Consider the following 11781-nt stretch of genomic DNA (forward strand, 5'->3'; position numbering starts at 1 on the left):
GGCTGCCTTCTGAATTTGACAGTTGTTTATTATTATTATTATTATTATTATTATTATTATTATTATTATTATTATTATTATTATTATTATTATTATTATTATTATTATTTTAATAAGCCCTCCGGGGAAGAGGCGGCCCTCCGGCGGCCCTCGAGCCCTCCGGGGAAGAGGCGGCCTATAAATCTAAAATCTAAATAAAAAATAAATAAAATAAATAATAGACCGCCCTATCCCCGAAGGGCTCAGGGCGGTGTACAATAAAACCAACAACAGACAATATAACCTAGTATAACAAAAAAGCAAAGGTGCATTAAAATCCATTAAAACAGTAGCAACATCATAACACACAATGATGATGTCTAATGTATCTATTTAAATGTGTGGTGTAGGGGCACGATTTGTACCATAGCCCCTTGGTAGACCTGCTTCACATTACTGGCTAGTAAACTGTTAGATTACTCAGTCTTTGGACCGCAAGCCATTTTTTGTGCCAGTTGTGTATTGTTGATACTTTGGTTGCACAACCCCCTTTTTTCAAGTGTGTACAATATTTTTCCCAGGTGAACTGATCTTTGTGCTCTGGAGATTTCTTTTTGTTCCGGGTGATCTCCAGCCCCCAACTAGAGATCGGCAGGCCTATCGTTGCCTTGTTGGAGGATCCTACATATATTCATATCAGCTAATTTGTGATTCCCACAAAGGAAAAACAGCTGCTTTCCCTCAGTGCAGAGGCAGAGGAACTGACTGTAACCCTGAACAGTAGATGAGGAGGGAGGAAAATTGCCACCTCTGCCCCGCTGTAAGAACCAAGAAGCCCAGCAGACAAATAGTAAAGGAAATAGCTGGGCAGGTAACAGTGATTTGGCCAACGGCTCAGTGGGACAGAGCAATATCTTTCCCCATACGCAGTCACCCATTCAAATGGGCCGCCTGCATATTGTCACTGCCTCAGACCAGAAATTGTCCTCTTAGGCCACAGGTGTCAAACTTGTGGCCCTCCAGATGTTATGGACTACAGTTCCCATCACCCCCTGTCAGCATCATGCTGGCAGGGGATGATGGGAACTGTAGTCCATAACATATGGAGGGCCGCGAGTTTGACACCTATGTCTTGGGCGATACACTTTCTGTGGATTGTGCATGCACGCATGTCTCCTCAGAAATACTGTTGATTCCGTATTGGGCTTGTCATGCTAACCTTTGTAAGCTACTTTGAGACTCCTGAGCAGTAGCGTAAAGAGGGGTATAGAAACCAACTCCTCTTCCTCTTCTTCCTCTTTGCATGGATTAGGTGGGAGATAATAGCAGTGGGCTCATTGGGTGGTCTTAGACTACTCAGCAGCGATGAAGGGAGGGGGAACTGTGCACGGAGCATGAACTGCCCCCGCGCCCCCTCCCGTCCCCGACATGCCCTGACACGTCTTGCCCCGCCCCGTCCCCCACCCTGCCACATGACTGCAATGGTGGTGCCCGGGGTTTGCAACCCCTGATGTTCCCATTGCATCTACGCCTCTGCTACTCAGCCCTGATCAGCCTAAACCTGCCTCACAAACAAGAACCAAGAGCTTAGCCTGAATACCTTGAAAGAAGTGTCAGGTAAAAATCTGCTGGGTAGATCTTGCCCAATGTGATCTTCTTGCAAAAAAAAGAATCGTTAAGGACAACCCTCCTTTTATCGATGTCTTAATTTAATTTTGCCCCTTATAAAAAAAGAGGTTAAAATGTGTCTAATTATATTAAACCTTGCTCCTGACCTCATGAAGTTTTCATTTATGTCCTGGTTGAATTATCCCTTTATGATATTAAAATTAAAAGTTAATGCAGTGTATCACCCGCAATTTACATTATCTATTTTCTTTCAGCTCCCTGTTAGCACTGGATCATTTTATCCTAGGAAATCGCTAGAAGCTGCAGAATATTTCTAGGTCTTCTTGCCTGGCCGTACTCACAAAAAACAAAACCACCGACTGTATTCCTAGAGCTACTTCGGGTGGGCATGATTATGGCTTGGCCATGACATCACATGACAGAGGCACTTTAGCTTCAGCACAGATGTGAGATTGATATTCCAGTGTTAATCCTGGATTAAGAAGGCAAGGGATGCCTCAGGTCATTTCCCCACTTACCATCTGCTGCGGGTTCTCTCTACCCAAGTAGCACGGGGTCCCGCAGCACTCCCCACTACAAGGGCAGTGACAATGTAGCCGCCCAACACTGCCGCTCTCGCGCCCCCTCAGTGTGGGTCATTCCTGGCGCTCCTCAAAACGGCGCCTTTTGATGACCCCTCGCAGAGTGCGGGGTCGTGGGGAAGCCCAGGAGCGCGCCAGAAATGACACGCACTGAGAGTAGCGTGCAGCAAAGGGTGGTCAAGGTAAGTGGGGAAACGACCTCAGTTGACACTGAAAAAGGCAATACAAAATGTTAGTTTACCATGGAAGATGTTCTGTTGTTGCTTGCTGAATATAACTGGATGCCACTTGACCGGGAGATTGGCTGTATGATTTGATTTGCACACCAATTGACCGGGAGACTGGTTAAATTACTCATAGGTTGCCAGTGGTTTATTGGAGAACAGTGGTTTATTGATCGCCCATTTGAAATTAGGTTGATCCAACTGCATGTGAAAAGGGACAGCACTTTTCCAGTTAAATCTGATAAAGCGCGGCCGCGCCTAGAACGCGGCCGCCGTTGCGGGCAGGCAGGGGGGCCCGGCGAAGGCTCTAGGCCCACCCTGCGCATGCTTGTAACGATCAGCGCATCGCGAAGAGACTGAAGCAGCCCAGACCCGTTCTGCTTATAGCGCAGGAGGCCGAGGCTTAATGGTGAAAATGCTCATGATGCTTGGCGAACCCGTCATCGAAGGGGGCGGGGGTAGGGCCTATAAAGGGCCCTGCCTCGTGGTCAACGCCCCCACTCCGGATCGAGTCGTCGAGGGATCCAGAAGAGCGGACGAGGAGCCTGTTTTGGGTATGGTGGGGGGGTGGAGCTTTGATGGCCGCCGCAACAGCGGCCAGGCCATAGTCAATGTTGTCGGTAGAGGGGGTGACGGGCCTTTCACTGCACACCCCCCCTCCTTTTCGCATCCGTTTTTTCCTCGCTGCCCCCTCTCCTCGCTTGCTTGCTTCCCCGCTCGTGGGGCTCCAGTGGCCCGGCTGCAGCCGGGTTTTTTGGTAGGCAGGCCGGCATCGTGGCTGGCCTGCAGGGGGAGTCGAGGGTACGGGAAGGCAGCGGCCTGGCGGCTAGGCCTGCCCAGGTGCACGCACCAGCCCCCACCAGTTCGGGCCAATTTAGAACGCTCCACAGTGAAAAGGGGGGCATTTTTCTCTGTGCTGGGACAATAAACCTAATGGGGCAATGGCCTTATCACGGGACGTGGTTTGCGTTCCCACTCCGGAGACGGGCAAGGGGAATGGTGCAACTAAAATTGGGAGGCGGGCTATACATTCACTCAGCCACATGAGGCATGTGGGTGGCCTTTGGGTTGGTCACAGTTCTCTCAGAACTCTCTCAGGCCCAGTGACCGCTAGAAGTGTTTGCTTTGAGGGAGGGTGAGGGTACATAGTTTGCAGGCCCCACTGACTTCACAGTCCAAGGGCGAGGGCTTCCTGGCCCGGGGCAGCTGTTACAGGCGACGTACTACCTTCACACTTATCTTGGCTATTTACTAACGTTGTCACTTTGTTTGGGGATCTCCATTTCCATTCTTTGTCCAGCTGGCTGAGTTAGCTATTAGACATTTGGCTCATTGGTTTCAGTGGTGTGGGGGGCTTTCACACTCTGAAGTGCGGTACCCTCTTTCCGTCCGTCACTCCTTCTTTGCGACGTTATGGCACCAGCTAAGGGAGGAAAACGAAAGACCCCAATTGGGGGTCAGGGCCAAGCAAGACAGGCCCCTAAAGTGATGATAACAGTCCCCAGTGGGTCGGGAACCAGCAGAGCAGATTCTGGCCCCTCTCAGGGAACTCGGAAAGAGCCCCCTTCAACCAGCAGGCCCCGGCGAGCAACGGCGGGGCGGGCACCTGCCTGGCGTGACCTAGATTCACCAGCAGGGGCCAGGGCTAGGCAGACCAACTCATCTTCTCAAGCTGCCCGCTCCAAAAGCTCCCAGGGGGCAGTCCCCAGAACTTCAGGAGCCCAGAGGAGGGTGGCAACGACCCCGGGACCTAGACGTTCGGTGCAGGAAGCGGCGCCACCGCCCCCTCCTGGGAGCCAACCAGGGCTTTCCGATCTGAGCGCCCAAATTTTCAATGACCTGGCGAATACTTTCGCAAGGTTGGCCAAAAGCTCTTCGTCCAGTGGGGCGGTGGCTTCATTCGCAACGACATCAGCGGGCCCATCTCAGCCAGCAGGGGACCAGGGGGAGGAGGCCTTTCCACAGGAGGAAGAGGAAGAGGTGGTGAGCTCCTCATCAGCAGAAGAGGGTGAAGGGTCCAGCCGGGACCTCCGTCGTAAGAAGCCAAGAAAAGGATCTCGCAGGCATTCATCTAAGCGCCGTTCTCCATCGTCTTCCTCCAGTGAGTACTCCTCGGACGAGGACTCTCCCCGGGGGGAGGGAACATTTTGGGAGGATGCGGCGGCCATTCCATCCCTTCCCCCAGGCCTGAGCGATCGCAGGGACCGCAGCCTGGGCTTCCCATCTGGTGGTCCACTCCCACCAGTCCCCTTCAGCGGTGCAAAGCCCACCAAGCATCCCCCAGGCAAGCACCTCACGCGTAAGCTGAAGGATAGGGCCCTCAATGGGTATTATGTGGATATTTTTAAATTTATCCGCCCAGGTTCCTCTTCAGGGGTTACGGGGTCCTCTTCCACCACACCCAAGGGCAAACGGGTGGAGAGGAGCTTTGACAATTGGATGCTAGGCTTTGGGGAATACATGGCGCTGATTTCAGCAGCCTACCCACTAAGGGCCTGGCACCTGGCGACCCATCAGTGTAATGTGCTACGGGCTCGCCTTATAGGGGGGGACTCCGCGGCCCTGAGTTACGACGAGGAGTTCCGTAAGGATGCATCCGGATGCAGTGATGCTCGCTGGGACAAATTAAATCAGGAAGCATGGACAATGTTTGTTCAGCCTTACGCCCGCCCTCAAGGTCACACTTTCAAGAAACGGCCTAATTACCGGGGGGAAGGGTCTCGCCTGGTTTGCTGGGAGTTTAACGTGGGCAGGTGCAACAGGGCAAAATGCAAATTTGAGCACGCCTGCGAGGTTTGCCTAGGCCCCCACACTAAGATGACCTGCGCAAGAAACAAAAAGTCACTGCCCTTTCGAGGAGCCCGACCCTCAGGTAACCAAACTCCCAGAGGAGGGGGGTCGGGCCAAGCCGCACCATCCACCACCTCCTAAATTGGGAGTACTGGGGTCCTGGGGAACTCTGGCCGGGTCCCCAGTCAAACTCCCCGCACTACAGGCTTTGCTATCTGGCTACCCCAACCGGCCTGCCGCCAAGTTCCTTTGGGAGGGGTTTTCTCAGGGTTTTCGCATTCCATACACTGGCCCTAGGGTGGCAACTGACTGCGGTAACCTTAAGTCAGCTCGGGACATGCCCCTAGTGGTAGAGGCAAAATTAGCGAAGGAAGTGGCAGCTGGCCGCATGGCCGGCCCATTTCCTGCACCCCCTCTCCCCAACCTGAGGGTTTCCCCCCTGGGCGTGGTGCCTAAAAAGGCCCTGGGAGAATTTCGTCTCATTCACCATTTGTCTCATCCCAAGGGGTCCTCAGTAAATGACTTCATTGAGCGGGACCTTTGCTCTGTCCGCTACTCATCATTCGATCATGCCATCAATCTGATCAGGGCTTGCGGGCCAGGGGCGCTGTTGGCCAAATGCGACATACAGTCTGCCTTCCGGTTACTTCCCATACATCCAGCTGACTTTTGCCTGCTGGGTATTAAATTTCAGGGGCAATGGTTTATTGACAAATCCATGCCCATGGGCTGCTCCATCGCTTGCGCAGCTTTCGAAGCCTTCAGTTCCTTTTTGGAATGGGCAGCGAAGGGCCGGTCAGCCAGTCCATACATCACTCATTATTTGGACGATTTCCTTTTGGTGGGGGAGGCAGGCACCCTGCAATGCCACCAAAGGCTTCACAGCTTCCAAGCATTGGCAGCGGAGCTGGGCGTCCCACTGGCAACGGAAAAAACCGAGGGCCCCTCACACACTCTCAATTTCCTGGGGATCACATTGGACACAGTTAAGGGCACATCCAGCCTCCCACCGGATAAGTTAGTGGCCATTAGGGATTTGTTACTTCACTTGCAGGGAAAATCTAAGTGCACTCTGAGAGACATTCAGAAGTTGCTGGGCCACTTAAACTTTGCGTGTCGGGTTGTGGCGCCCGGCAGGCCATTCTGTGCCCGCCTGGCGCATGCCACTAGAGGAGTGACCACCCCCCATCATCATATAAGGCTGACCAGGGGCATCAAGGATGACTTGGCGGTCTGGCAGGAGTTCCTCTCCCATTTTAACGGGATTTCCCTGTGGCAGGAACGGGTTAACCCAGAGTCCACGTTGCAGGTGCATTCTGATGCGTCGGGCACGTTAGGGTTCGGGGTTTACTTTAGAGGACAGTGGTGTGCCCAACGGTGGCCTTCGGACTGGGTGGAAAGGGGCCTGGGCAGGGACCTGACTTTCTTGGAATTTTTTCCAATAGTGGTGGCTTTATACCTGTGGCGCCAGCAGTTTGCCAACTGCAGAGTCATCTTCTGGTGTGACAACCAAGCAGTGGTCAAAGTGATCAACCGGCAATCATCTCGCTCTGAGCGGGTTATGCGTCTGGTCAGGAAGTTCGTGGTGTTGTCTTTGATTAATAACATTTCCTTTGTGGCCCAGCACATTCCAGGTGTGGAGAACGACATAGCAGACGCTCTCTCCAGGTTCCAGATGGAGAGATTCCGCCTACTGGCCCCTGGAGCATCATCGGATCCGGCACCCTTTCCACAGGAGCTCTGGGCCCTTGGGAGGAAATAATCATCAGCGGAATCCTGAACTCACTGGCTCCAGCAACTCGGCAGGCTTACCAGGGTTCCATACAAGCTTTCTTCAAGTTCCAGCAGTCTCAAGGGATGCAGGGAGCCCCCTCAGTCTCTGAGACTTCCCTCCTGACATACCTCGGCCATCTACACACACAAGGGCGGTCTCCCAAGACCATGCGCATGCACTTGGCAGCGGTATCCTTTTACTGCAAAGCCTCGGGGATCTCAGACCCCTCGGGATCCTTTCTGGTCAGGCAGGCTATAAAGGGGTGGGCCCGGGTAGCACCTAAGGTCCCAGACGGGCGCCTCCCAATTTCGCTGAATTTGCTGGCTCAGATAGCAGCAACACTGCCTCAGGTGTGCACATCTCCTTTTGAGACCTGCCTCTTTAAAGCAGCCTTTAGTCTAGCATTTTTCGGGGCTTTCCGAAGCGGTGAGATCGTGTCAGCTTCTAGGGAAGGCACTAGTGACAGACCCCTTTCGCTCAGGGATGTCCGACTCGACGAGCACACTATATATATCCAGCTGCGGCAGTCCAAGACGGACCAGCAGGCCAGAGGCACCCGCATCTCCATGCAGGCCTCCACAGCCCCTGGCCCTTGCCCAGTGAAGGACGTGACGGCTTACTTGGCAGTCCGCCCAAAGGGGGGAGCCCCCCTTATTTGTACATGCAGACGGGACTTGCCTTTCACGCTACCAGCTGGCGGCGGTGCTGAGGCTTTGTCTTTCGGCCCTTCACCTCCCCTCTGCATCTTATGGGCTCCATTCCTTTCGGATTGGGGCGGCATCCACTTTAGCGGGGCTGGGAGCCCCAGTCAGCAGAGTCATGGACGTAGGCCGTTGGCGTTCTTCGGCCTACAAAACATACATCAGGCCATTTTCACATCAATAAGGTTCGGCGTCCCACGACCCATCTAACCTACCTTTTATCAGCTTCTTTAGGGTCGCAGAGAGTCATTTGGGTGATTGGCCACAGCATCGTATTCTGGGCTGGCAGACATGCAGCCTCATCGGGATGGGGTCGGGACCTTGGCCTACACCAACAGTCCAGACTACGTTGGATCGGAAAAAGAGGCATGCGTTGGCATGAACTTCTTCCCACCCTGCGGAACAAGCTTCGGACCTGCAAGCCCCCCCAAGCATTGGTGTTGCAGCTCGGAGAGAACGCCATCCCTGCAGTGAAGAGCGTGCAGCTGCTACAAACAATGTTAGCGGACTTGGACTCCATTCACCACCTGCTGCCGGAAACTGTGATCTTCTGGTCCCACTTGTTGGGGAGACGCGTCTGGAGGGGAGCCTTGGACCCGCTACGGGTGAATGGAGCCAGAGCGAGGATCTGTCGGGCCGTGTCGCGTTTTGTTCGGGGTCGTGGGGGGCGGGAGGTTTCCCATCGGGACATTTCACCTAAGGTAGAGGCTCTGTATAGACAGGACGGGGTTCATTTATCGCCTCAGGGCACGGACATGTGGTTGCATAGCCTGAGAACAGTGTTGTGTGATTGGCTGAAAACATAGGAGGCATTTGGCGGGAACCGGGGGGGTAAGGTTTTACCTTCCTGCCCGGTTCTGTGGCGGGTTGCGCATGGGGGGTGATCCGCTGGCAGGGAGGGCTGGGAGAGCTCCCCTGTTTACTATACCTCCTTAAAAGGTAGGGGCGGAACAAGCCCACGGTTGGAATGCCCCGCGGGGGGCTAAGGAGCTTGCGCCCCTAGCGAAGGATGGAGAGGGGGCTCCAGTCATGGGCATTTCGCCGGTCTGGAGCGTCTCACTCCAATCTTCTGCTTGCTTACATTCCTCCAGCAGGCGGGCTGGAGGAACTAGTCATCCTCTGGGAGACAGCACTCGGGCTGCCCAGATGCTTGGATCACCTCCCATGCTGCGCCAAGTTGCTTTCCTGTGTTTTCGGTTAATAAATTCTTTTGGCTATGGCCAATTTTCTTACCCACACTACATACATATTGTCTGGCGTATTATTCTGTGTGTCAGGTCACTGAGCAGGAAGGGCCACGCCTCTGCCCGCAACAGCTATATGGGTTTCCTCGCAACTCTGCACTTTAAAATGGATTTGGTTTACAGTCTTTGGCTGATGATGTCTCTTTAAAGGATTATACAGTGGAACCTTGGTTTTCATTGGTAATCCGTCCAAAATGAATCGATGAAAACCGAGGCAAACTTTTCCATAGGAATCAATGTAACTCCAATTAATCCGTTCTAGGCACTCCAGAAAACATACCAAAAACACATTTTTGGTGAATAAACATAGTGTTTAATGCTGAAAACAGTAACAAACAATAACACTAGGACCAGCTTCAGAGCCAGGGGACCAATGTCGCACCAGAAAGCTGTCCAAAGAGGTCTGTTTCTGACGCCTCTTTTAGATTTGTCTGAAATGGGGCAAGACATTGTCATTAAGCAAGTTGCAGACCCAGCCTGCAACAGCTTTGTCCGGGTGATTTTTCTCCACAAACCCCTGCACCTTAATGCAAATCGATGAAAACTGAGGCAAATCGATGAAAACTGAGACACATTTTTCACTGAAAAAATCAATGAAAACCGAAACCGATTAAAACCGAAGGCAATGAAAACCGAGATTCCACTGTATTTATTTATGAATGCATTAAGAATCAATTATTTATTCCTGGACTTGCAAGGTGTTATGGTGACATTGTGGTGTTTTCAGCTTACTTCTAGCCATCAGCTATACAGGAAGAATCTCCTTCAGGTCTTCTGCTGCTGGTTACAACATGGTACAAATAGGGTTTCCAGCACTGCCCCAGTGAATGCTGGGAGATTCTGAGGGTGGTATCTGGGAAGGTTGGAGTTGGGGAGGATATGAAGTCACTTTTAGGTGATACTCTAGGTCAGCCATTCTCAACCAGGGTTCCCTGGTACCCTGGGGTGCTGTGAGCATGTCCCAGGGGTACCGTGGCAACACTACCGCCCCCCCTCATTTTTGTGGTGTCTCCCACCGGCGCCAGCAAGGACATGGAGCTGACCCATGGGGCAGGGCCTGCCCCAAGGTCAGCAGCCACCACCACCCCCAGTGCTACCCTTCACCTTGGGAGGGGAAGGTGGGGGTGTGTGGCAAGCAGGGGCAATGGGAGGGGAAGGTGGAGGGTGGCGGCAGGGGTACCGTGAGATATGAAGAGTGATGTCAAGGGTACCCTGGCCCACGAAAAGGGATTAGAAACACCTGCTCCTAGGTAGTTCCTGTCTCAGTGGTAAATACTAGAGATAAGTGGGAAATTCTTGGAGCATCATTGTGGAGGCTGTTTTTCCTTCGTGCTCCTTAGTTTCTTGAGGACAAGAGATTGGGGCCAAGGATTGGGGCTTATCTACCACAGGCAAGCCTAGCAATAAGGCAGAAGTTCCCAGCAGATAGTTTATCAATAGGCTGAGGAAGAGATTGCAAAAAGACCTCCCTGAATATTTCTTAAAGATCATTTATTCCCTAACAGTTCCCCCTGTTCTGCTTAGGTGTTAGTTTCATTTCTGGGGCACTGTCAGCCATGCTGAAGAGAGGCCCTAGCCAATTCCACTTGTGAGGCCCCTCCCAATACCCCATCCTCACGACTAGAGGAAGATAAAGTCCACAAAACGGGGTCACAAAATGGGGCTCACTTCAGTGAAGTCCTGGAAGGACAAAATCAATACAGAAATAAACACTGGGGGCGAGTTATTGGTTTAAGACAGTATTATTCTGAAACAGAGTGCAAGGAAAATTATTGGAGTGTTGCTTAGAGACTGCAGTGCATTCAGATAGAATTTGTAAGCAAGGTCCTATGACAGTGTCAACATATTATACACCTTGGCTGGAGACCCCTTAGGTTTTGAGGCCCTGGATTTCAGCCTCCAAGCCTATTGGTAAACCAGGCACTGGCTGTCAAGCCTGTGTTCTGTTTCTAGGGCAGAACAAAACTTGGTAATGTGCCCAGAAGAAAGGGATATTGTTGATTACTTAGAAGACACCTTATTAAAAGAGAAGGTTGGCCACCTCTGTCATGGGAGCGTGAGTTCAACCTGGCTCGTGGTTGGACTGACCCAGGAAGTGATGGATGTACCTAACTCACTGTGACAAAATATCTTAAATCAGCTCTGGTTAAATAGCTATTTCTCCCTCTACGTTAGGCTGACCAGCCGTCCCGCTTTTGGCGGGACTGTCACGCCTTTAAACAATTTGTCCCTCGTCCCGCGGGTTCTACAAATTGTCCCGATTTTTGGGAGGCTGCTGCACTGCCTTCTGGGGCGCAAGGCAGTGCGGCAGCCTCCCATGCGCCCGGCTGCAGGAGCGCATGGCCTTCTGGGGCTTGCCGTTTGCCGCTCTGTCACAGGGCAGCAAATGGCAAGCCCCAGAAGCCCGTGTGCTCCTGCGGCTGCGCGCGCATGCGCACACACAGCCATTTCCCCGTCCCGGATCACAAAGGTGACCATCTGGTCACCCTACTCTATGTCTAAGCATGGAAACCCTGAACCAATGATCCTATCCGGGCTATACAAGAGTATTAAAACTGAAGTTGCCAACCTCTAGGAAAGGGCTGAGGATTTCCTGGAATTGCAATTGAACTCCAAACTACAGATATCAGTTCCCTGGAGGATGTGGCTGTTTTAGAGAGAGAAGTCTGTGACATTATACCCCCTCAGGTCTTTCTTCTCCTCAAACTCCACACTCCCAGCCAACAACCCCAAATGTCTAGAAATTTCCCAGCACAAGAAATGGCAACCCAAGATAAAACAGTGGTCCAGTGGTGGGATTCAAAAATTTTAGTAACAGGTTTCGATGGTGGTGGGATTCAAACAGTGGCGTAGCGCCAA

Source organism: Sphaerodactylus townsendi, linkage group LG11 (genome assembly GCF_021028975.2).
Source record: "Sphaerodactylus townsendi isolate TG3544 linkage group LG11, MPM_Stown_v2.3, whole genome shotgun sequence".
Lineage (NCBI taxonomy): Eukaryota > Metazoa > Chordata > Lepidosauria > Squamata > Sphaerodactylidae > Sphaerodactylus > Sphaerodactylus townsendi.